This window comes from Lactuca serriola, chromosome 4, assembly GCF_051521515.1.
Source record: "Lactuca serriola cultivar US96UC23 chromosome 4, Lser_US96UC23_V15, whole genome shotgun sequence".
NCBI classification, from domain to species: Eukaryota; Viridiplantae; Streptophyta; class Magnoliopsida; order Asterales; family Asteraceae; genus Lactuca; species Lactuca serriola.
In genome coordinates this window covers 20,461,570-20,489,254 of record NC_136411.1, presented here as the reverse complement: position 1 = coordinate 20,489,254, position 27,685 = coordinate 20,461,570, and the positions used below count along the sequence as shown (strand labels likewise).

The following is a 27,685-nucleotide window of genomic DNA, read 5'->3' as shown; positions in this document are numbered from 1 at the left end:
TAGTTGATTTTGAATTATTTGTCTCATATTAGTTCAAGAAAAAGTTGAAAAAAATAATCAATTACATAAAGGATTAAAAATTTTCAAAGCAACATCACATAGATTCAATTGTGTATAATAGTCAAAAAAAAAGGATATTAAAACTTACCTCTTTTGCAACGAATTAACAAAATCCAAAAAAAGAAATTGAAAAAAATAGGTCGTTATTTAACGTTGTTTGCCCCCTTATATAAAAAACAAACACATTCTTTTACCTTATTTTCTTGGATAGCATACCATCAGGTTGCTCCACTTCAAGTTGCAAGAGAATTAACATAATTCAGAAAATATATATATATATATATATATATATATATATATATATATATATATATATATATATATATATATATATATATATATATCGTAAGAAATAGGAAACATGTTTTATTTATCAAAAGTTATGTTATATTAGCAAAACAAACAAAACAGGTGATGTTTATGCTTACATTGTCAAACTTTCTTCCTAATATATGGTAAAATCTACCCATGAGCCAAACCTATGACATAGAAAAAGACAAAAAACAATATATGTTAAAAAGATAAGAAAAAACGTATGAAATTTATATATGTGAATATAAAAGGTGGTTCAACCTTAAGAAAGTTTGTTATTTTTGACTAATCCAGTTTTAGGTTTCTTAAAATGATACAAAAACATTCACCCTTGAAATGATATTAAATTAGGGTTGAACATGGGCCAGGTTGGGTCAGTTTTGGGGTAAAACCGAACCCAGCCCATGAATTTCTGTTTCTGGGTTTTAGACCCGTTGGGTTTGGTTTTGGGTTCACCCACGGGTTGATGGGTTTTGGGTTGTAACCCATTTTTCATCAAATCTTTAAAACTTCAAAGTTGAAACAAATTTACTAATTTAACAAAGTAGATTAAAAAAACTAAAAAAAAAAAAAACCAATTTCAATACCAACATAACATCAAAAGTTTGTTGCTACAAGTTTACAACAACCAAATTTAACAAGTTTTTAGAAACAATTACCAAGTAGAAAACAACCAAGTTGTTATTACAACCAAGTTCAATCTTCAATCTTTATCCATATGAATCACTTCACCATGTCCCAATTCATCTACAAATAAAAGAAAATGTAATGGAATTATAAACTTATAATTATGCAAAAATACTTGACAAGTTCTATTTTCGGCAACTTCTCTTCCAATTCTTCCACATACTCAGAAGTCATGGTTATAAATCAGTGAACAATAATCAATCAACAGATTATGAAAATAAACACAATATCAGATTATGAAAATTAAAATTAAAAAAAATCATATTCAATCAGTAAACAATAACCAATTAATAGATTCTGAAAACAAATTATCAACTAACATAAATAAAAACTCATACAGAATTAGGTGTTGTTTGTTTTTTCGAAGCGAAAATTCATGAAGTCTGCGGACCACCTCTACAATCCTCTGTAGCAGAAGAGGTGGAACAAACGGCTGCAGCCTATAATAAAAAGCATGTTTGTTTTTTAACATCTGCAAATTGCTGCAGTAAACTGAAATTTAAATAAATTAATTTTATACACTGAAAATAGTTTTCAACACCGAAATTTAATAATTCTAGTTTTAAAACATTGAAATAATAATAAAAAGAACATGTAAAAAAACAAAAATATAAAACTTTTTTTAAAAATAAAACTTAAAAAAATGTAAAAGAAGCTAATAGTTCTATTCTAGAAAAAAAACTAATTTTAAAAAACATTAAAAAAGAAAATAATAAAAAAATTAAGAAAGTATTGCAAACGTTGTCTACAAAGTTCGTAAAAAATTACACACGTTAAAAAAGATGCAACTGAAATTGAAAATATTATTAATAAAACAGTAAAAAAAATTAAAAAAATCAAGTTAAAAAAAATCGTGGAAATTATAAAAATAAATTGTGTCACATCCGTAAATAAAAATTTATGAAAATCAAAGTTAAAAAAAAAAATTTAAAAAGTTATACAAAAATTCTTAAAAAAACACTTAGAAAAAATGAAAGGTGAAGAGGTTAAAAGAGGCAAGTCAAGTGTTGCGCCACGCAGCACACGCGCAGAGGTTTTGTAGTCTGAAGTCTTCTAAAAAACAAACTGCTGCGAGAAGGAACGTGTTGTGCGTGTGCTGCGCCGGGCAGCAATAAGTGGTTTGAAGAGGTTTTTATATCACCTTAGTAAATTACATATGTGTAACAGTGAACATTAAATAATTATAACAGTTACCAATTCGGTGAACATGTAACAGAATATGAACTAATATAGTAATTAGTGAATAATATTATAATCAATTAATCAGGTATATAGTAGTAGTAGGTCAGCAGTAGAATTGAAAAAAGTCAAACTCATACAGATGTGTAAAAAAACTCAACACGTTGAAACCGAAAAAACTCATCAGCCTAATCACTAAATGAGACTAAGTGCTTGCCTCTTGATTTTGCTGTCTGAGAACCTCACAGTGACAAATGAGAGTCTTAAACAAATTATACGGTCTTCAATTACTTGTCTATGCTAGATGTCGATTTTTTTAATTTAGGTGTCGATTTTGTTATCTGAGAGCTCCACCGGCCACCACTGGTGCGAATTACGACTTACGAGTGGCGACGCTATGAAACTGCGAGGCTAATCTGAGAGAATGGAACGAATCAACGAGGTGAGAGTTGAGGGGTAAGGACTTGTCGGCGTGAGGGAGAAAGAGAACGCGATCTTACTATTAGGTTTCTCTCTACTTTCTATTTCCGAAGGAATATAGATTAATTTAAATCGGTTACGGTCCGGTTTAAGTCGGATACAAACCTAATTGGTGGGTCGGTTCCTATGGGCCGGGTTTAATGTCTAAAACCAAATCCACAATCTATTTTTCAGCTTTTAAAATTTTTAATAATAAGTTACATGAATGGTTCCTATGGTTTGGGTTAATTTGCATGTTTGGTCCCTAACTTATTTTTTTAACTCATAAGGTCCCTACTTTTTTATTTTTGTTACACATTTAGTCTATGTCTTACCTAAAAATATTATTATTTAAATAGGAAAAACGGTGGGATATGTAAGGTAAAGTGAGAGGGGTGGGGTTGGGGGTGTATTTATTTAAATAAATTAAAAAAGCAATGGCAAAATAGTTTTTTTAGATAAAATAGGGACTAAGCACGTAACAAAAACAAACAGTAGGAACCTTCCGAGTTAAAAAAAATAAGTTAAGGACCAAACATGCAAATTACCCTAAATCATAGGGACCATTCGTGTAATTTACTCAAAATTTAAATCTAAACACGACGGTTTAGGTTTAATTTCGCTTTCTCGGTTTCATTTTTTTTTCGATTTTTCGATTTTTGGGTTCGATTTTGCCCACCCCTATGTTAAACTAGTTTAATACTCGTCCGGTGGACGGTTGACCGGTTTAATAAAAAATAATTATTACTTACTAATATTTAACTTTGTTCAATATCATCATTATGTAATTTGTTATCATGCACTGTACAATACAATGACAAATCTACCAAATAAATAACATATGGATGAAAAATGCATTAGAAGACAATTAAATAAAAGGAATAACAATTGATTAACACATAATTAAATCAAATTAAGTTAAAACCACAGAAAGTGAAATCTATTAGTTAATTACTTTAAAGTCGGTTAGGTATATCATCATCGGTGGGCTCGTCACACAAGCGTGGAAGACGACGACAATTCTTTGGTGTTATTGAGGATCCGATACACGGTTTTTCAGAAGAATCAGCTTCAATATCATCAAAAGACGCCTAATTGTAAAAATACCAACATGACAATAAGAATCATGAGAAGTAAATTTTTTGTGACAGAATAGCTAACAATGACAATTGAAGAAAAATTATTTTAATATCATAAGAAAAAAATTATAAAAAGTATTATGTAACTTACTTGAATCTCTTCACCATCTTGTAAAGTAGAGATAGAGACATGTGTGTTACAAATATGATCTTCAATATTATCATGACGAGCCTAATTGTAAATAACGATCACATTAATAAGAAACATACCAAATAAACATAATCTAACTTTATATAAGTAATATAAATTATCCCATACATTCTCACTTTGATCTTCTTCTGCTTATGCATCATTGACATCAGATATACATTTTTGAACACCATAATTTTCTATAACACCGTGTTTATTTAATAAAATAATAAACAAATTGACGAATGAATATTAGCTCTAAAATCAATAATTATATAACAAGGTGTTGGTTTTGAGGAGTTAAATGGCATAATTTAGAAGTTGGGGCTAGAAGGGTAAGTTCCAGGATTTATTTGTAAAGATTTTTAGAAGATAGGGTGTGTTTGGTAAGTATGAGACTTATTATGAAAAGATTTATGGAAGCATGGGCTAAAGAGTAAATTCTGGACTTCATTTGAAAATAATTGTAGAGGGAGAGGCTACTTGGTAAAATGTTGGACTTAATTTGAAGGGATTTTAGATTGTTGGGATTAAAAGGGTAACTAATGAACTCATTTTGAAAGAAAAGAGGGAAGGAGGGACTGTTTCTATTATTATGGAAATAAGTTTATGGGGGATCGGGGTATATAACCTGTCACCCCCACCCCCTGTCCAAACCTTAACTCTAAGAGAACCGGGTGCAGCCGTCACCCTACTTCCTCATCTCCAGCGCCGCCGCCACTATCCACATCGTTTGTTTTCCGACTGCCTAGCACCAGTCGAGTTACACTGCTGCCGTCGATGTTGTAGCGATGTCGAACCACAACTGTCGTTTTCCTTGAAGACCAAGTGTTGCCACTATGATCCCTGAATACCTCCGCTCCACTGCCGACATCGAAGCTGAGAACCACCGCAGCGCCTGCCGATGACAACGCGTTTGCTGAAGTCCAACATCGGGGCAGTGTCGATGTCGCTCTCGGACGTTCCCTCTCTTTTTCTTCTCTTGATCCTCCTTCAGCCATGGTCGCTGGTATCGCTAGGGTCGTTGAGCGCCGCCACTCCGAGCAGCGGTTGTAGTTGACGCCTTCCCTCCAACTGCCATGCACCACCGCGAGGGTGGCTTTGATTGGGTGTGTTTCTAGTGCCCAGCTGGTGTATGTGTGTGTGCGTGCGTGTTTTATGTCGGCCGGAAAAGCATGGGAGCCACCATGGTGGCAATTACCTTACTGCCACCCCCTGTCACCGCTTTCTGTCGCCACCACCCACCGTGAAGGGTGGTTGTGTTTGTGTGTGTGTTTTGTGTATGAATGTATTTTATGAAGTGAAAAGTGTATGTATTGCATTGTAAAATTGTAATCGGTGATGAATTAATGAAAAGAAAACTCATAACCACCACTGTGAGGTGGTGGCTGCCGCCTCCTGCTGCCACCAGTCACCGTGTTGGGTGGCGGTGTGCTTTGTTTGCGTTTAGAATTCTTTTGGGATACTTGGACTAAAATGGACTATGACCATAACCACCACCGTGAGGTGGTGGTCGCCGCCGCGAGCCATCGTTGACCACCACTACCTGAGGTGCTAGTGGGTGGTGTCCGACTTAGGAAAACCCTAATTGTCCTAATGAAACCCTAATGGGTCTAAGGACTTAGCTTTTGGGCCTAATTGGGTTGTGAGGGTTTAGAAACCCTAATTAGGGTTTAGAAAACCCGAATTTTGGATATATGGATTAATGGTTGTCAGGACCCACATTTTTAGATGACCGGATTGGGATTATGAATTAAGCCGACCACACTACATGATTAACCCGACAGATTGATGGACTTAATGGATTAAGTCCTTAATGGGTTAAGTGGGAAACACTTAACCCTAATCGACATTTCGTGTTAAAACTCTAATTACGTTGGGTTTAAAGTTGGGCCTAGATGTGTGGACTCTTGATGGGCCAACTATTAACAAGTAAATGGACTATAATATTTAGATTGGGCTTCAGGATAAGGACCATTGGACAGGCTTGGGCCCAATTGGGAAAATTAGGCCATAGATGGATCATAACTGGGCCTTGATGATTATGAGATATTGGACCATTAGAATACCAAGTGTTAGACCAAGAATAAATGGTTAGGCCTTAGGGTAAGACCATGTAAAGGTTTAGGCCCAATTTGGAAAATTAGGCCATAGTTGGGCCTTGGTTCATTATTAGACTTTTGGGCCTTTGGAGGGCTTGAATCAAGCTAAGAAAGGGGTAAAGTAGTCTTTTACCCCAAGCATGGACTTATGGATATGTGTTGGAACCCAATTATTAATTGGGTGTTATTTTGATGTTGACATATTCGGGAATCTGTCATCCATCAACTATGGTTTTATCAGCGGGACTTCAGCAGTGTGAGGTGAGTTTTCCTCCGGTAGGAACGGGTCAAAGGCACCAATGCCGGCTCGTTTATGTATGTTAGCGTACGCTGGACTTAGGTCCGATGTCGGGGTTAGCCCGATGCAAATTATGTGTTTCGGGCTTCGGTCCGATGTCGAGGCGGTCCCGAGAAGTGTTTATGTATACTTTATGTCTTTGTGATTCATGTATGTTATGTGTTATGTGTTCCGGGCTTCGGTCCGATGTCGGGGCAAGCCCGATACATGTTAGTTATATGTTATGTGTTATGTTTTCCGGACTTCGGTTCGATGTCGGGGCAAGCCCAATGAATGTTATACGCTTATGTCATGTGTTTATGAGATATGATATGTTGTGTATATGTCAGTGTAAGCCCGATGTCGGGATAAGCCCGATGACGGGCATGAGTCCGATATCACGTTCGTCCCGATACAGCTGGGCGGTGTCCCAAAGTTATGTTACATGTTATATTCTTATGTTATGTGTTTATGATATATGATATGGTGTGTGTATGTCGGGTTGAGCCCGATGCCAAACGTAGTCTGATGTCGGGGTGAGCCCGATGCCTGGCAGGAGTCCGATGTCGGGTTCGTCCCGATGCAACTGGGCGGAGTCCCAAAGTGTATGTTACATGTTATATGTTATGTGTATGGTATGGTAGTTCGGGGGAGCTCACTAAGCGTCGTGCTTACAATTTCAGTTTTGGTTTCAGGTACTTCAGCTAGCAAATGGAAGGACTCGGGATGATCGCATGGTACACGCCACAGTCTTAGCCTGGGATATTTCCCTCTGATATTTGATATATGATTTTGATACATCGAAAGATATTATGATATTTATGAGTTACATGACTTATGTTTTATATTCATGGCTTTTTGTAATGTTTTAAAATGAGAATGTTGGGCTGTATTTTTGAGATGTTTCATTTTCTTCGGTATCACAAGCATCCTATGTATATTAAGACAAATCAAGTTTAATACATATAAACTATGGCTTTTACATAACTTAGCACAATATGAAATAATAATTACCATTGTTGAGATTGTTGATGGTATCAAATGACTACATGGTCCCTATAACGCTTGGTCTAAGAGCTCCCATTCATATTCAGGGATTTTAGACAAAACTTTCATATTCATATTCGACTATATAATGATCTTCCTCATTTGTTATAACCATCGTACTTTTCTCGATCGTGGGAGATATCCCTTATCATTATGCTTTTTGTCACTGTAATATTTAGTTACAGTAAAACGACGCATGCAGTTTGGCACAATGTTGAATTTGTTAACCTTAATTGTAAAAATGACATTACAACCACATAAGCTTTCGAGAAGAAAATCTTTCACCCAATTAGGATCACCGACACCCTAAGAAAACATGACAAACATATTAATATACATAAACCACCCCTCCCCCTCCTCACACCACACACACACACACACACACACACACACATATATATATATATATATATATATATATATATATATATATATATATGCACACAGAGAGAGAGAGAGAGAGAGAGTTTATATACTTATGTATATAAAAGAAAAAAATGTATATAGAATCAAACCTCTAATAAACTCTTATTAACCAATTCATCAATAGTAAAACTAATAAGAGAAGTAGCAGCTTCATTGAAAACAACACACATAATCTCTTCTCCTTTATCAATTATTCGTACAACCACATAATCTCTTCTCCTTTATCAATTATCCGTACAACCAATTTATACCTATATAAAAATGTTGATAAGAATAAAATATAAAAAAGTATTTGAATAAAAAATACTTACGATTGACAAGGGTTATCAACATTTTTCTGACAACTAAAATAATAATAGCGACCATCACGCATAGTAACCTTTTTACGACATGTTCCACATTGGACAAATTTCCAATCATTAAACATATCTATATCGACGATGGTTCCCTCAATAGTATATTGTGTTCCCTTTACAAAGAAAAAAACAAAGTCAATTCGAAAATCAAATGGAAGTTTAGTTATAGATATGTATAATAAAATACCTCAACAACACCATCTTGTAAGTAACTATAAACATATGATAAGCTAGTCACAACGAAGTCCTAAATTTTATCTTGATCTGAAATAAAGAGTACTGGTTGTGATACACTACAAAACAACAACATGACGTGTAAGATAAATTGATCTACAAGTTATATTATGCTTAAATTTCTTGAAAATATATAAGTAATTACATAAGCTTGAAAAACCCAATCTCCTTGACCGGAAGGTTGAAATATACATGAGATGAAGCTGTTGTTTGTACCGTTAGAACACCTTATAGAAACAAATAGCCATATTAAATATACCAAAAAAATTTGTAAGTAATATTGTTTTTTTAAAAAGAATAAACCTTTGAAAAGAGAAACTTTGCAAGAAGTGAGAACGACAACTACATTATCATTATAGATTCTTATGTCTTCATCATTGTACTGTGTAGAAAGTTTTCCGCATATTGTGACATTAACTTTCATACCCCTTCATGTCATTTTTAAAAAACAACATAATTAATATATAATCTTATAAGCTAAGTTATTGGAATTAATTGTTTTATAGAACATACGTTTCATCGGATATGACAATTTTACGCATGTCTGAATCATACACATGACCTTTTTGAACTATCTTTTCTATAAAACCCCACTCACATACATGTCCAATAACATCTACAAATAGGTATACGTTAGAAACTGTAACGCCCGTAGATCCGGGCTAGTCAATTTAGAGACGATAAGCGTCAAAAATGACTTTTTGATAGAAGATTATTTAGAATGAAAAATCTTAACTAAGTTGTAGTGGTCATGACAAGGATTCCGGATATATAAAGAATGTCGAAACCCGAGTTATAACAAAGAAGTTATGACATGTTGAAGTTTCGCGACAGAACCTGTACAACACAGCACGACTTAATTAGTGAATTTACGATGAAGTGATTTTTAGCCAAAACAATCTAAACGAGAATCGAAGATCTCGTCGATAGTAGTGTAACGGTAAAAAGACAGACGAAAACGGACGTCGGATGAAGAAGTATGATCTAGTAGCGGACTTTTCCTGTCCTGGCCTACTAAAATAATATAATAAAAATGAAATAAAAATTCGCCGACGGAGTCTAAACGAGAGTTGTAGATCATAGTCTCACATACGCGTGGATATAAAGAACGTCGAAAACGGAGTTCGTATGCAAAAAGATATGAATTTTTGAAGTTCGGGGCACGAAACCCGACCCTGTGTTAGGGTTCACGACGTGAACAGTGTCTTCATGACATGAACTCAGTGATTCGACCCTTCAGAGCCTGCAGACCCAACTTGCGATGACGCACCGGATGATGGTCGATCTCAAGATGTGAGTATAAGATTTTTGCCCTATAAATAGAAATCGAAGGGTATCCGGCCATGGTTGCTAATTCCTTCACTCTTTCACTCCCGATACCCTCTCTACCTGTCTTGAAGTACCCCCAAAGCCCTGATATCGTCCCGAGACCCGGAGTGAGTCCCGAAATCTGAAGACCTGAGAAGAAAAGAGTTTTCAAGTCAAAGCTCTACCCGCGGGAAACCCGGTGTGTGAAGATATCCCGGTTTCACCGAAGAGTTGCTACTTGGAGAGCCGTAGTGATGTCCGATAATCATCTTATCAAGTGAGTGTGTAGTTACTTTCTTCTAACACATAAATATGAAGTATTTTCTATGAAATGCGTGCTATGTGTTTACATATTGTTGTTTATTTGAGATGAGTGTGGAATGAATGTTTTATATAGGTTTTAAATGAGTTAAATTGTATATATATATATATATATATATATATATATATATATATATATATATATATATATATATCTACATATATGTTGGGTAGAACTTGGGTAGATGAGATTGTTGGTGTGTGATAAAAGATGAGTTGGATAAAGAGATAAAAGGGTGAGGAGGTTAGTTTTAGATCCAGTACTATGGATCAGATCAGGAGGTTAGTTTTAGACTCGAGAGTACGGATTATGTATTTTTGAACTATGTGTTCATCCGATAAGGTATCATGTGCATAGTCCCTTTTATGGACATGATTTTAATACAAGTATTGATTAAAGTATTAAATCTATATGTATGTGAAGTATTTTTATTGCCCGAAATACGTGTTAGATATATTTGATGATATTCAACGTGCGAATCAGTTATGGTTCAATATGTGTTAAGATGTGTATATGTGATATTTTTACTTAAAACTTTGTGTTAAGTATACACTTGTTAGCATTGCCTAAATGGAGATAGTATCGAAAATTGATTATAAGCATTATAGGTTTGCCTAAGTGATGGGTAAAGACTTAAAAAGGGATGTTTACTTCAATTAAGTTTGGACATTGGGTAGCCTCTTATTAAGAGTACGTGTATGGTGAGATCGATGATCGGTGGAGTAGTTTTTTAGCTGCATCGTACCGTACTATGGGAGGGGTCCGTACCTCCTTTAGATAGAGCCCCCCTGCTCCTAATGTAGAGCTAGAACTAATGCTCCGTGGTCACACATAAGTATCTCGCCTTCCAAAAAAAGGGACGAGAAAAAGCCACTAAAAAGAACGGGGGGTCATCCACCAAGTATCAAGCTGGGTAGTCCACTTTATCCGTGACTCTGAGTACAAGATTTCTGGGATCAAGAAACTAGCAAACAAATATGCTCGGCTGGACTCTTTTCTCGTATGCCCGTAAAATTCAATTTTGTTACAACCCCGCTTGCTGCAAAGCCTTTATTTATCGTCATATTTTTGGTTCTACCTTTTTCTTAGTAAATGGCTTTACGTATTACATACAGAAGTACATTTTATGTACGAAATCCTTTTCAAAGCTCTGTGTCTTACGTGTTGCTTGTGTCGGGGTACTATTATGTTCTCGGGTACGAATCCTATGCATACCATAGTACTATAATGTGCCAGAAGTACTTTCATGTATAAAGTCCTTTTGACACTATTGTGTGTCAATTACGGGAGCGTACGGGAGTACTCTGTTGGTATTTCCCCATAATTTTTATCTTGAAAGAGCTTTGGAGTCAACGTTTCTTTTATGAAGTGATCGGACGAGCTTCATATGTTAGTGTTTCCTTTCACGAAGTAATTAAGGGAACTTTGTAGACTGACTAATAAAGTGTATCGGTAATAGACCACTACTAGGTATGTCTGGTGTTATATTGTCGGATAGGGTGCGTCTGGGGGTGAAATACCTCATGATATTCAGACCACTGCTAGGCAAAGTTCGATGCTGGACAGGGTGAGTCTGGGGGTAAAATACCTCACGATATTCAGACCACGGCTAGGCATTGTTATCTAGATAACTACCCCTGACTTAATTGTCTTGTGGTTCTTTTTTTTTTTTACGAACGAAGGTTCGTGGTGAAACTTATTTCATAACCCTCATTTGATGTCTTTATTTATCCTCGTTTGCTGCCAGGGAATATTCGAAGCAACTTTGTCAGTTTGTTGTTCATATCGATTCCTTAGGCTAGATCTCGTAAGATCATTGTATAAGGTCAGTATGTGGGGATCGACGGGATGGGATAGATTGTTTTAGAAACATGATATATATGTATTAATAATAAGAGTTGTTTTGCAGGATTGAGATATACATTATTATCACATTGTTTGAACTAGGAGTTTTGTACTCTATGTACATTAGGTGATTGGGTTCACTAGGAGTTTTTGTACTCTGTGTACATTAGGTGATTGGGTTCACTAGGAGTTTTGTATTATGTGTACATTAGGTGATTGGGTTCATTAGGAGTTTTTGTACTCTGTGTTCAATAGGTGATTGGGTTCACTAGGAGCTTTTGTACTCCGTGTTCATTAGGTGATTGGGTTCACCAGGAAATTTTGGACTCTGTGTTCATTAAGTATTTCTGAACTAGGTGTTCATTACGTATTTTTGAAATGAGTGGTTACTAGACGATTTAAATTGCGGGTTCACCAGATGTAATCTAAGAACCTTGGCAACACTAAACTTTGTGCCAATTCCTTAGGTCAATCCTTAGGAATGAATGTGAGAAGGATAATCGGTTCTTGGGGTAAATCTTTAAGAAGTAAATGGGGATAATGGGGGTGAGTAATTGGATTGATTATTTGATGATTGAATATAATAATTGTATTACTATGGGTTGAAAATCCTATATGCTCACCAGGCTCCCAAGCCTGAACCACTCAGTTTTCTTTGTATTACAGGTAGTGGCTCAAGAGCATAAGTTGGTTAACATGACGAGAGATTATGGGTTTTAGGCCAGTAGTTATAAATAACTGTTGTAAGGTCTATTTTGTTCTGTTTATGCTTTTGGTCTTTATCGGAACATGACATCTCGAGATTTTGTAATATAATAAAAATACATTTCTTTAAAGAAATGTTTTGATAAATTTTTATCATATTTTGTTTTGGGAACAAATTCCACAATTGTTTTAATCAAGGGATACTCTGAATATATTTTAAAAGCATAAATACAAATCAGTCTTTTCTAGGCGTGAAATTGGATATGTCACAGTTGGTATCAGAGCATTAGTTTAAGCGAACTAGGAATTTGTAGGATTTCTAGACTTAAACTTAGAATGCTAAGTGAAGATTGTGAGATATGTGTCTGTTATATTTAGACACGAGCACTAGTATATTTTAGGAATGATGCCTAAAATGCTTTTATGTGCTAAAGGTTATATGTTTGCCATATATAATATTATTTGTTCGGATCTTTGGTCTGTTGCCGACCGGATCTGGAAATCCTATGTGTGTAGGATTCTAAGTGTATGACTACGATGTTAAAACTAGCATGTAAACGTTTCATAGTGATAAGGAGATTTATACGTCCATCGTAAATAAATCCTTCCTATCTTAAATTCTCGCCCGGTACACCGAACGTCTGCTTGGGTGTACAAAAAGTTATGATGAAGACTTGTAGAGAATTGAGTAGATGGAGGAAATGAAAGGCTTATGATAGTGAATGAAACCTATCAGAAGATGTCGTAAGAGTGATATATCGCCTTTAGAATATGTCTTATAAAATAACAGTACGTTTAGAGGAGTACGGTATGTCTGAAGTACACCTTCGATTGGCAGGATGATGGAACGATTGGTGTAATTCTTGAATTTGTCCCATCATCTGGTATTTCCATCACCAATCGAGTTGAAGTAGAATTGATGATTGAAGTTACGCGATGAAGAAGTCCTATTAAAGTCTAGGGAAGCTTTTATGATTGTTTGGACACATTCGTATGTGTTAAATTGTTTTGTGATGTTAGGACTTAGGGACTGCGTGACAATACTTGGGACGAGTATGAGTAGGTGTGAAAGGTAGTAGATGCATATACTACCGGAAGCACAGGACTCGCACTTGGATCAAAGAAAGTCACAAGGTTACCAAGAAACTAGTAATTGATTATGTTTATTTTGAGTATGTCATTACCCTTGTTTCAGTAATGATTGGTGAGATGGTTGTTATTCCGACCCTAGTGGTCATATAAATTTTGAGTTCTACGACGATGAGTTTGTTACATGGTCCAGAGAACCAATTTCGATGTAACATCTGACTGGAGTCAGAAGATTGAAATCAATGCGATCATTGGTATCGTGCTCGTTATTAATGAAGTTTATAGTTGGAAATGCTACATGTTAAAATGTGATTATATCACATTAGAATATGAAGGAAGGTATATTCCATTTTGGAATTTAACTCTAAAAGATCTGAGTCTAAGTGTTGTATCATATGACGAGAGGTCACTAGAGCATGACCCATCGGTCTGTTACAATAGATAAAGGAAAGTATTCATCCTAAGAATAAGAAGGAGTCCAAAATAAGGACTTATTTGGTAACTCGAAGGTTATGATTGAAAGTACAACATAGTACGAAAAGCAGATGCAAGATTGAGCATCATCTGCAGTCAACAAACCCGAGATTTAGATACTCTTTCTAAGAAACATAGAAGTTACTATTATTACCTAGGATGAAGAAATAACGGATGGAATCATTTTTCAAGCCTTATTTCATTGATGTTTCCGAGACGTAATCATCTTAAGGGGGAGATAAGTGTAACGCCCATAGATCCGGGCTAGTCAATTTAGATACGATAAGCGTCAAAAATGACTTTTTGATAGAATATTATTTAGAATGAATAATCTTCACTAAGTTGTAGTGGTCGTGACAAGGATTCCGAATATATAAAGAATGTCGAAATCCGAGTTATAACGAATAAGTTATGACATGTCGAAGTTTCGCGACAGAACCGGCACAACACAGCGTGACTTAAATAGTGAATTTACGATGAAGTGATTTTTAGCCAAAACAATCTAAACGAGAATCGAAGATCTCGTCGATAGTGGTGTAACGGTAAAAAGACAGACGAAAACGGACGTCGGATGAAGAAGTTATGATTTAGTAGCGGACTTTTCATATCCCGGCCTACTAAAAATAATATAATAAAAATGAATTCAAAATTAGCCAACGGAGTCTAAACAAGAGTTGTAGATCATAGTCTCACCTACGCGTGGATATCAATAACGTTGAAAACGGAGCTCGTATGTGAAAGATATGAATTTCTGAAGTTCGGGGCACGAAACCCGACCCTATGTCAGGGTTCACAACGTGAACAGTGTGTTCACGACGTGAACTCAGTGATTCGACCCTTCAGAGCCTGCAGACCCAACTTGCGTTGACGCACCGGATGATGGTCGATCTCACGACGTGAGCACTTGAAACTCACGACGTGAGTATAATATTTTTGCCCTATAAATAGAAATCGAAGGGTATCCGGCCATGGTTGCTAATTCCTTCAATCTTTCACTCCCGATACCCTCTCTACCTGTCTTGAAGTACCCCCCAAAGCCCTGATATCATCCCGAGACCCGGAGTGAGTCCCGAAATCCGAAGATCCCGAGAAGAAAAGAGTTTTCAAGCCAAAGCTCTGCCCGCGGGAAACCCGGTTTGTGAAGATACCCGGTTTCACCGAAGAGTTACTACTTGGAAAGCCGTAGTGCTGTTCGATAATCATCTTATCAAGTGAGTGTGTAGTCACTTTCTTCTAACACATAAATATGAAGTATTTCTATGAAATGTGTGCTATGTGTTTACATCTTGTTGTTTATTTGAGATGAGTGTGGAATGAATGTTTTATATAGGTTTTAAATGAGTTAAATATATATATATATATATATATATATATATATATATATATATATATATATATATCTACATATATATATATCTACATATATGTTGGGTAGAACATGGGTAGATGAGATTGTTGGTGTGTGATAAAATATGAGTTGGATAAAGAGATAAAAGGGTGAGGATATTAGTTTTAGATCCGGGAGTATGGATCAGATCAGGAGGTTAGTTTTAGACCCAGGAGTACAGATTATGTATTTTTGAACTATGTGTTCATCCGATAAGGTCTCATGTGCATAGTCCCTTTTATGGACATGATTTTAATATAAGTATTGATTAAAGTATTAAATCTATATGTATATGAAGTATTTGTTATTTCCCGAAATACGTGTTAGATATATTTGATGATATTCAACGTGCGAATCAGTTATGGTTCAATATGTGTTAAGATGTGTATATGTGATATTATTACTTAAAACTTTGTGTTAAGTATACACTAGTTAGCATTGCCTAAATGGAGATAGTATCGAAATTTGATTATAAGCATTGTAGGTTTGCCTAAGTGATGGGTTTAGACTTAAAAAGGGATGTTTACTTCAATTAAGTTTGGACATTGGGTAGCCTCTTATTAAGAGTACGTGTATGGTGAGATCGATGATCGGTGGAGTACGTCTTACGTACAGAAGTACATTTTATGTACAAAGTCCTTTTCAAAGCTCTGTGTCTTAGGTGCTGCTTGTGTCGGGGTACTATTATGTTCTCGGGTACGAGTCCTATGCATACCACAGTACTATAATGTGCCATAAGTACTTTCATGTACAAAGTCCTTTTGACACTATTGTGTGTCGGTTACGGGAGCGTACGGGAGTACTCTATTGGTATTTCCCCATACTTTTTATCTTGAAAGAGATTTGGAGTCAGTGTTTCTTTTATGAAGTGATCGTATGAGCTACATATGGCAGTGTTTCCTTTCATGAAGTAATTAAGGGAACTTCGTAGACTGCCTAATAAAGTGTATCGGTAATAGACCACTACTAGGTATGTCTGGTGTTATATTGTTGAATAGGGTGCGTATGGGGTTGAAATACCTCATGATATTCAGACCACTGCTAGGCAAAGTTCGATGCTAGATAGGGTGAGTCTGGGGGTAAAATACCTCACGATATTCGGACCACAGCTAAGCATTGTTATCTAGATAACTACCCCTGACTTAATTATCTTGTGGTTCTTTCTTTTACGAATGAAGGTTCGTGGTGAAACTTATTTCATTCCCCTCATTTGATGTCTTTATTTATCCTTGTTTGCTGCCAGGGAATTTCCGAAGCAGTTTCATCAGTTTGTTGTTCATATCGATTCCGTAGGATAGATCTCATAAGATCATTGTATAAGGTCAGTATGCGGGGGATCGACGGGATGGGATAGATTGTTTTAGAAACATGATATATATGTGTTAATAATAAGAGTTGTTTTGCGGGATTGAGATATACATTATTATCACATTTTTTGAACTAGGAGTTTTGTACTATGTGTACATTAGGTGATTGGGTTCACTAGGAGTTTTTGTCCTGTGTGTACATTATGTGATTGAGTTCACTAGGAGTTTTTGTATTTTGTGTATATTAGGTGATTGTGTTCACTAGGAGTTTTTGTACTCTGTGTTCATTAGGTGATTGGGTTCACCAGGTGCTTTTGTACTCTGTGTTCATTAGGTGATTGAGTTCACTAGGAGCTTTTGTACTCCGTGTTCATTAGGTGATTGGGTTCACTAGGAAATTCTGGACTCTGTGTTCATTAGGTATTTCTGAACTATGTGTTCATTACGTATTTTTGAATTGAGTGGTTACTAGATGATTTAAACTGCGTGTTCACCAGATGTAATCTAAGAACCTTGGCAGCACTAAACTTTGTGTCAATTCCTTAGGAATGAATGTGAGAAGGATAATTGGTTCTTGGGGTAAATATTTAAGAAGTAAATGGAGAAAATGGGGGTGGGTAATTGGATTGATTGTTTGATGATTGAATATGAAAATTGTATTACTGTGGGTTTAAAAACCTATATGCTCACCAGGCTCCGAAGCCTGACCCACTCAGTTTTCTTTGTATTACAGGTAGTGGCTCAAGAGCATAAGTTAGTTGACATGACAAGAGATTATGGGTTGTAGGCTAGTAGGTATAAATAACTGTTGTAAGGTCTATTTTGTTCTGTTTATGCTTTTGGTCTGTATCGGAACATGACATCCCGAGATTTTGTTATATAATAAAAATACATTTCTTTAAAGAAATGCTTTTTTAAATTCTTATCATATTTTGTTTTGGGAACAAATTCCGCAACTGTTTTAATCAAGGGATCTTCTGACTATATTTTAAAAGCATAAATACAAATCGGTCTTTTCTGACCGTGAAATTGGGGATGTCACAGAAACACATATATCTTTGAATAAGAAAAGAAATTATTCAATGTTAACCTGATAGATATTTATATACATTAACGCGTGAACAAAGCTTGCAAAAAGGAATGAAATTGAAAGAATATCGTTGGAACAACGATAATGGAAGGTGAGAATCTGAAACTAATGTAGCAGGCATGAACTTAACGTATATATCCTTCTGTAGTGGCTGATAAAAAATATCGTATGTAAGAACTTCAAAGTTATGTATCCTGTAGACACCTCCTTCTTTGATTTTGTTATTAAATGAGTTTATCAATCTATGAGGAATGGTTGCATGGATGCAACAATTCTAAAAATAACAAAGAGTTAGACAAAACAGAATGTTTAAACAAATAGCAATTTATGTTGATACAAAGAAGAAAACTTACATGTTCATCCGATATGATTAGGTCAAAAGATATGAGCCGATTGTTGATAGGGTTGTATACTGTCCATATACGGGAAACAATTACATGCACTTTCCACCTATTTGTTATATTAGGACGTAAATCGCTAACCAAACGATAAACATATTGCATCTTCGTCAATGGTTGCCTGCATTTGTAATTATTTATATATATATATATATATATATATATATATATATATATATATATATATATATATAAGCATGGGTGAATAAGTAGATATGTACAATATTTGTACGGGTAGTTACTTTTTTATGCGACAACATTTGATGGATTTTGCTATTTATGTAACAAATATTTTTTTTATACAATATACAAACTATGTTTAAAGGATGACAACATAACACAACATGTTAACCTGAAAGTAATAAACAACAAAGGAGAAGTTGTAAAAGAAAGATTTTTAATTATTATCATGTAGGTGAAACAGAGGAGAAAAAATTGAAACATATTACTCGATTAGATAAACCAACAAATACCTGAGAATGTCATAAATACATCATCAATAAGTAGAATGTGGTTAAATAATGACCTAGGGTATCAACATTGGACTCTAATTTTAAAATGGTGTAAAGTACAGTTTAAGTTTTATGTGTTGGTTATTTTCTAAGGATCGTTAATGTGAACAAACATTTTCAAATTATTTTTACAGGCAAGTATTATAGATTGTTTATATAATAATAATAATAATAATAATAATAATAATAATAATAATAATAATAATAATAATAATAATAATTTCGAAAAAGTATAGAATCTAAAATTATAAACATCTATACTAATAATACTAATACTACTACATTATAAACAAAAAGAAGATTGTATAGGTATTCACAGAAGAACATAGAGAAATAGAATTTCAGTATTCTTGAGTGATATAAGAGGAGTGATATAAAAGGACAAATTCAAACCTACAAAAATATAGCTGATATAATATTAAAGAGCTTGAAAATGTATGTACATATAGCAGAAAAAACAATTAACATGAAAAAGTAAAAAACTTACGGTGCCATATTTCCTTTATACAGAAATCAACCAAATAAAAAAAAAGTGAACTCAAACAAAATATAAACAGTTATGTAGTAAAATCAACATAATCAAATGAAGCAGTTAAAGTTGTGTAACACTGTAATTTTTCAAACAAATTTTTTCATTTTAAAATCGCATACTTTTCATAACATTTTATATGGAAATCTCGTTTATTCAAATTACAAAACACAACTCTTATTAATAATCCAGGATCCTCAACACATAACTCTTTCTCTGGTGTGTACTGATAGGTTTTGGACATAAGAACTTTCCCTATGTGCACATACAACCCTATAGCTTGGGTCTAGGTTTCACTAATTGAACATGCCATAATTCCAAGACTTTCATGGCTAGATCTAAGAACAAAACATATGAAAAGAGATCTAGAATAATACCTTGAGTTACTTGCTTATTGAAACCTTCTTCTTCTTGGAGCTAAGAGTCACAAATGTCACTCCTCTAATGGCTTACAAACACCAACTAGCAAGAAGGTGACTTGAGAGAGATGAGGAAGAGGGAAGTCGGCTCTAGGGTTTCTCCAATCACAATGGTGGCCGATTTCCTCAACCCTATGGGTCTATTTATACTGTGAGCTCCTAGGGTTTCACCCTTAAACCCTAATTGGATAACTTAGCCTCAAAGCAATCCAAATCCCTTCCCAGATAAGGCCTTGGATGATTTCTAGGTGATCCATATCCCTAAAATCGTCCAACCCTATATCCATTAGGATTATCAGCTCAAAATACAACTTTCATATATTTGACAGTTTATACCCCTTTACTCAATTAATCTCTTTAAGTCACTAAATTAATTCCTTATTAATTTATGACTTATATTAATCAAATAATATAATTATTCTTTTAATATATTATTCTTATAATATATAAATAATATCTCTTCTCTCTAAATCACCCTATCAAGTTGCTATGGTGAAGGCAGCCCAAAAGGACCATGCACAATCGGGTCAAGTACTTACCAAATATAGTTACAGCCTTATACACTAATCCAACAGTCTCCCACTTGGATAAGTCTAGTAACTATAAACACAAACACAATCCAATTAGCAATCGTAGCTCTCAAAGACGCTGTCAACTCTGATCTTATCAGTAACCTGTCCTTTAGATAAGGGATCATACAACCCACTATTTTGATATCGTGTAGACGATTTCATGAGACATTGTTATACTCATTGTCCATCAACTATTTTCTCGATCTCAGATTTACTTGACATAGAACTTAATTGAACACATCAATTCAGTCCTGACCGGGCCCAACACATAAGTCAAATCAAATCATCGAGCGGCCGTGATATCGCTTTTACCCTCTTAGAATAAAAGTAACAGATAAACTTCGACTTATATGCATTTACTTATCGACTAACCAACTATACACAACAATGCGTTTTATGACATCAATTTACTGATGCGGTTTTGCATTATCAATGTACAACCAATTAGTAAATAATAAGCCATATATCTAGGTTTTAAGACCCTATGATATTATCGTCTTGCGATCACTCCAAAATGATTCTAGCAAGCGCGGGTTTATTCCAATGCTCATAACTTGTTCATAAGCACTCATGAACGTTGTAGCAACCCTTTGCTATGTCTAATACCATTTAGACAATCTACACACCAATTCATGACAATCTTCATTCATACCTACTTCCAACATATGAACGATTGTGGACTGTTTGAATAATTCAATTATTCTTAATAAACTTAATTATTCTGGAAGTCAAAACATGCAAAGTGAAACAATAGCTAAACAATTAACATAAGACAGTAACAATACTTATAAATAATACTCCTTTATTTAATCATCAAATGTCAATTACATTTATCTATTACACGTTTCTAATACTATCTAATCTAAACTAATATCATCCTTCAGCCCAATACTCCTAGCATGCTGCAAGTGCTTAACCCTGCTCAGTCCCTTCGTAAGCGGATCTGCTGGGTTATCTTCTGATGATATCCTCTTAACCACGAGGTGTCCTTCTTCTACTTGATGCCTAATAAAGTGATATTTTCTGTCGATATGCCGAGATCTACCATGATCCCTCGGTTCCTTGGTCAAGGCAACCACTCCTTCATTATCACAGAAAGTTTCCATGGGCTCCTTTATAGCAGGCACAACTCCAAGGTCGCCAATGAAGTTCTTCAACCATATTGCCTCCTTTGACGCTTCGCTCGCTGCAATGTACTCTGATTCACATGTTGAATCAGCTACAGTTTCCTGTTTGGAACTTTTCCAAGTTACCGCTCCTCCATTAAGGGTAAAGACCCATCTCGACTGCGAACGGTAGTTGTCCCTTTCAGTCTGGCATCACTGTACCCTCGCACCTTTAAGTCATCATTCCCTCTGAGGACTAGAAACCATTCCTTGGTCCTCCGAAGGTACTTAAGAATGTTCTTGACCGCAATCCAATGCGCTCTACCAGGATTCCCTTGATATCTACTGACCATGCTCAGAGCGAAGTCCTGTTAGTCTCTTACTTCTTTCTCTCACTATCCTTATTCCCAAAATATAGGAAGCCTCTCCGAGGTCCTTCATACCGAAGCACTTCCCGAGCCAGGACTTTACCTCCTGCAGAGTCGGGACGTCGTTTCCTATGAGCAGTATGTCATCTACATACAAAACGAGAAAGCTAACTATGCTCCCACTGGCTTTGACATATACACATGATTCATTTTCGCTCGTACAAATCCAAACTCTTTGACCTTCTCATCAAAGCAAAGATTCCATATGCGAGATGCCTGCTTAAGTCCATAAAGGGACTTCTCAAGCTTGCACACTCTATTCGGATGCTTCGGATCGACAAAACCCTCTGGCTGAGCCATGTAAACATCCTCAGCGAACTTCCCATTAAGGAATGCAGTTTTGACATCCATTTTCCATATCTCATAATCATGAAATGCGGCAATAGATAGCATCACTCTAATAGACTTTATCTTTGCAACTGGTGAGAAGGTCTCATCATAGTCAACTCTGGGAGTTTGAGTAAAGCCCTTCGCAACCAATCGCGCCTTGTACGTGTGCACATTCCCATCCATGTCGGTCTTTTTCTTGAAGATCCATTTGCACCCAACCGTCTTACGTCCGGGCATATTGTCAACCAAATTCCGAACTTGGTTGTCATACATGGACTGAATCTCGCTGTCCATTGCCTCTTTCCATTTTGCAGACTCCGGGCCTGCCATGAATTCCTTATAGCAATTAGGTTCATCTAGACTTATTAGTGTACTATCACTAATATACGTGTCCCCTTCGGTAGTAATATGAAAACCATACAACTGGGGTTGAACTCTAACTCTTTCGGAACGTCTAAGTGGCAATGACTCGTCAATTGGTTCAACCAGAGTTTCCTCCTCGGGTTGAGCACTAGCGGTAGAGGTTCCTTCATCACTCGACTCTTGAATCTCTTCAATATCGATTTGCCTCCCACTGTCTCCTTGGTTTATGAGTTCTCGCTCTCGGAAAACCCCTCTCCTCGCAACGAAGGCCACATTGTCACTCGGTCTATAGAAGAGATATCCAAAGGATTTTTGCGGGTAGCCGATGAAAATACATCGCTCACTACGAGGTTCGAGCTTATCATGAGTTTCTCGTCTTACGAAAACTTCACAACCCCAAACCTTGATATGTGCCAACGAGGGAGCTTTCCCTGTCCACGTCTCGTGAGGTGTTTTGGCAACCTTCTTTGTAGGGACTCGGTTAAGGATATGGGCGGAAGTCTCTAGGCATACCCCCAAAATGAGATAGGTAGTGCAGCACGACTCATCATAGAACGAACCATGTCCAACAAGGTTCGATTGCGCCTTTCTGCTACACCGTTTAACTGCAGTGTCCTAGGTGGCGTCAATTGTGAAACTCTTCCACATTCTTTGAGATAGGCGTGGAATTCAAGACTTAGGTACTCTCCTCCTCGATCGTATCGAAGCATCTTGATTTTCCTGCCCAATTGATTCTCCACTTCATTCTTGAACTCTATGAACTTTTCAAACGTTTCAGAATTGTGTTTGATTAAGTAAATATACCCATATCTACTATAATCATCAGTGAAAGTCACGTAGAAGCGGTTTCCATCCTTTGTGGTGGATCTAAAGGGCCCACATACATCGGTATGTTTGAGATCCGATAAACCCTCACCCCTTTCACAAGTGCCAGTGAAGGGTGACTTGGTCATCTTTCCAAGTAAACAAGATTCGCACGTGTCATCTTCCCTAAGGTCGAATGACTCCAACACTCCATCCTTTTGGAGTTGGTCTATGCGCTTCTTGTTGACATGTCCAAGACGACAATGCCACAAAGATGCCTTATCCATACTATTGGAAGAATCTATACACAACACATCATTTCCTAGGTTATCTACAACCATAACAGTCTCATAAATTCCATTACAAGGCATTGCTTCAAAGTATAAAACACCATTTAGATAAGCATAAATAGAACCATTCATATTATTAAACGAATATCTAAATCCTTGTCTAAATAAACCATGAAATGAAATGATGTTTCTTGCCATATCAGGCGAGTAGCAACAATTATTTAAATCTAGACCTAATCCATTACTAAGCACTAAAGAATACACTCCAATCTTGGTGACAGGCGACGATCTTCTGTTTCCCATGATTAGATTTATTCTTTCTTGCTCCACATCTCTATTTCTTCTTAGTCCCTGCAAATCAGAACAAATGTGGTAACCACATCCTGTATCAAGAACCCAAGAAATAGTGTGAGATGAATTACTAGATTTAATTGTGTATATACCTGCAAAAGATGGCTTGATCTTTCCCTCCTTGATGGCTTGCAGATATTCCGGGCAACTTCTCTTCCAATGCCCTATCTTGTGGCAATGATGGCACTCTGCCTCCTTCGGGTTAGGGTTGGGCTTAGCAGGATCAACTTTGGTCCCACTAGAAGAGGAACCATCTTAGGACTTTCCTTTGCGGTGGCTCTTTGAAGGAGCCTTCCTCTTCTTTCCCCTTCCCTGCCCTATAGCCAAAACAGGAGCAGCGGTTGGTGCAGGAGTTGGTGAAACAGACTTGTCCTTTAGGTTGCTCTCAGCAGTCCTTAGGAGTCCTTGGAGTTTGCTTAGGGTGACCTCTTCCTTATTCATGTGGTAGGTCATCCTAAATTGGTTGTAGCATGAAGGCAAGGAATGAAGAACAATGCAGATGGCCAAATCCTCCCCAAAGTTAACATTTAACTTGCGAAGACGATCAACATATCGCTGCATCTTTTGCAAGTGCACAGTCAACGATTCTCCATTTCCCATCTTAGCGGTGATCATATTAGTGATGATCTCGTAGCGCTCTTGCCTCGCGCTTTGGTGGTACCTCTCCATCAAGTCTTGATGCATTTCATACGGATACATGTCCTCATAGGACTTTTGGAATTATTGGTTCATAGTGGCTATCATGATGCAATGTACTTTCGTTGCATCACGTTCGTGTGTCTCAAAGACATCCATCTCTTCGGGAGTAGCGATTTCCGGGTTGAACTTCTCGAGCTTTTCGTCGAGGACATACTCTTTGTCCTCATAGCGTGCAATGGTGCGAATGTATCTTATCCATTCGCTAAAGTTGGTACCATCGAAGGTCACCTTTTGGTAAAGACTCATTAAGGTGAATGAGTTGGCAGCAGCGTTGTTTGCGTTCGACATCTACAAATAGAAAGGGCAAAGTTTGATTAGAATTTGGATCCCTAATTAAACACCCAAAATGAAAAATTAGGGCTAGGACCCAACAACATTATTCACATATTAGAAAAGGGATGCCGTAATCCAATCATGCAAATAATTTGGAGGTAAGTGAATGACGATTCACTAATTATTCACCACGAAAACATAACTTTAAGTTTTATTGAGAATTCCTAGATTTTAGAGATTCATTGAACCTTTCAATGGCATGTTTAAATCTCGATATGCCCCTCTAGTTTGTGACTGGGATACCGAGGATCACAAAGCGGGTGTGAATTACCATGCAAATCTACATGGTGCCTTCATTGTTTCAATCATCTATTCGATGTGCCGGTAAACCACACACGCTCCATCGAACTATGATAAACAATGAATCACCCTTTACCACCTTTGCTTAGAACCAATTAGTGTGCCGGTAAACCACACACGCTCCACTAACTTCTTAGCAAGGGTGCGAAGTGCAATTTCATGGGATTGCATCAATTCACTTTTCCTAAAGTAACTAAGATTGGGAATTTTATAAAATAGTTTAGTTACTTTATAGATTCATTATACTTATTAATGAGGAGAGGGAGTTGCCCTATCCTACCCGTTCGGCTAACGACCCTCCACCGATCAAGCAAGCGGTAGGTGTGAGTGTACACCCATTAAGCGCCATTTATAGGCAGCAACCTTATACCCACCTTATAGACCGACTTCGTGAATGAGGCCTACTAACGGTAAGACTAGCATTTTAATCTTACTTATATATTTATTAAGATTTTAATAATATAATAGTATAGGGTTGAATTTTAAACTTGTAAAACTCTAGGGGTTGAAATTTAAATTCTTCTAAATTAAACTATTAATCACAAAATTCAAAATTCAAAACTTCGGGATAGAAATTGAACTTTTCAAACAATAGGGATCAAATAACAAATAATTGAAATTAAACAATTAATTTCATAATTATCTATATTTGACCTAATCCAATTTTAGTCATTAGATAATTACCAAATAATCTTAAATAGTCAAATATTTATCATATAAATAATCAATATTTAAAAGATTTGAAATTATCTTTATTTATGTCAAGGATAATCATTAAATTAAGTTAAAATTTGGATTTTTACATAATAAAACGATTTAGGTATCAATCCAAGACAAAACAGCAACAAAATCCCGAATTATCCTCTGTCTGACGCTCGGACTCGCCGAGTCCAGCTTTGGGACTCGCCGAGTAGGGTCAACTCGCCGAGTCCAAAAACTGACTCGCCGAGTTGGGTCGACAGAGGGCAAGAAAAACGATTTTCAGCAAGTAAAACATTTAAGCATCATATTCAATTGAAACCAATCATGGCTCTGATACCACTGATGGGTTTTGGACATAAGAACTTTCCCTATGTGCACATACAACCCTATAGCTTGGATCTAGGTTTCACTAATTGAACATGCCATAATTCCAACACTTTCATGGCTAGATCTAAGAACAAAACATATGAAAAGAGATCTAGAATAATACCTTGAGTTACTTGCTTGAAACCTTATTCTTCTTGGAGCTAAGAGTCACAAATGTCACTCCTCTAATGGCTTACAAACACCAACTAGCAAGAAGGTGACTTGAGAGAGATGAGGAAGAGGGAAGTCGGCTCTAGGGTTTCTCCAATCACAATGGTGGTCGATTTCCTCAACCCTATGGGTCTATTTATACTGTGAGCTCCTAGGGTTTCACCCTTAAACCCTAATTGGATAACTTAGCCTCAAAGCAATCCAAATCCCTTCCCAGATAAGGCCTTGGACGATTTCTAGGTGATCCATATCCCTAAAATCATCCAACCCTATATCCATTAGGATTATCAGCTCAAAATACAACTTTCATACATTTGACAGTTTATACCCCTTTACTCAATTAATCTCTTTAAGTTACTAAATTAATTCCTTATTAATTTATGAATTATATTAATCAAATAATATAATTATTCTTTTAATATATTATTCTTACAATATATAAATAATATCTCTTCTCTCTAAATCACCCTATCAAGTTGCTATGGTGAAGGCAACCCAAAAGGACCATGCATAATCGGGTCAAGTACTTACCAAATATAGTTACAGCCTTAGACACTAATCCAACATGTACAATCAAGTCGGTGCCTTCCCGCGACTCTCTGAGATACCTGAAACACATATCACAATACACGGTAAGCACGAAGCTTAGTGAGTTCCCCAAAATACCACATACAACACATATTAGCCACTCGAGGCTATAAATCTGTTGACCCTCTGGTCAATGTGTCTCAGTGGGACCCTCCAGTCCCATAACTCTGTGGACCCTCTGGTTCTAAGCTCGTTGGACCCTCCGGTCCGGTCTGCTTGAGCCTTCCGGCCTCATGAATCATTGGACCCTCCGGTCCGGTCTATAAACTCTGCATAGCATAAATCACAAAGACATAATGCATAACATGTCACATACAACAGGATAACATAATACTCAATGTGAGCACATAAGAACTTCCGGTCACACATAACTACCACTCAAGGTAAAGTATAGTGAGAAGACTCACCTGAAAGCAGAAAGTGGTTATCCTTACACTTGAATCTCGAACTCGCCACCGCCTAACACATAAGGAAAATATCTCTAATTAA

At 36.3% G+C, this 27,685-nt stretch overlaps 1 long non-coding RNA gene across 1 annotated transcript; it reads right to left on the bottom strand.

Moving 5' to 3' along the window:
• Positions 1-406: 406 nt before the first annotated feature.
• Positions 407-2,745, bottom strand: LOC145099987 (uncharacterized). The gene is made up of 3 exons (XR_013704745.1): positions 2,456-2,745; positions 1,032-1,119; positions 407-539 (listed from the first exon to the last, which is right to left on the bottom strand). It is a non-coding gene; the product is annotated as an uncharacterized LOC145099987 (long non-coding RNA).
• Between the last annotated feature and the right edge of the window lie 24,940 nt (positions 2,746-27,685).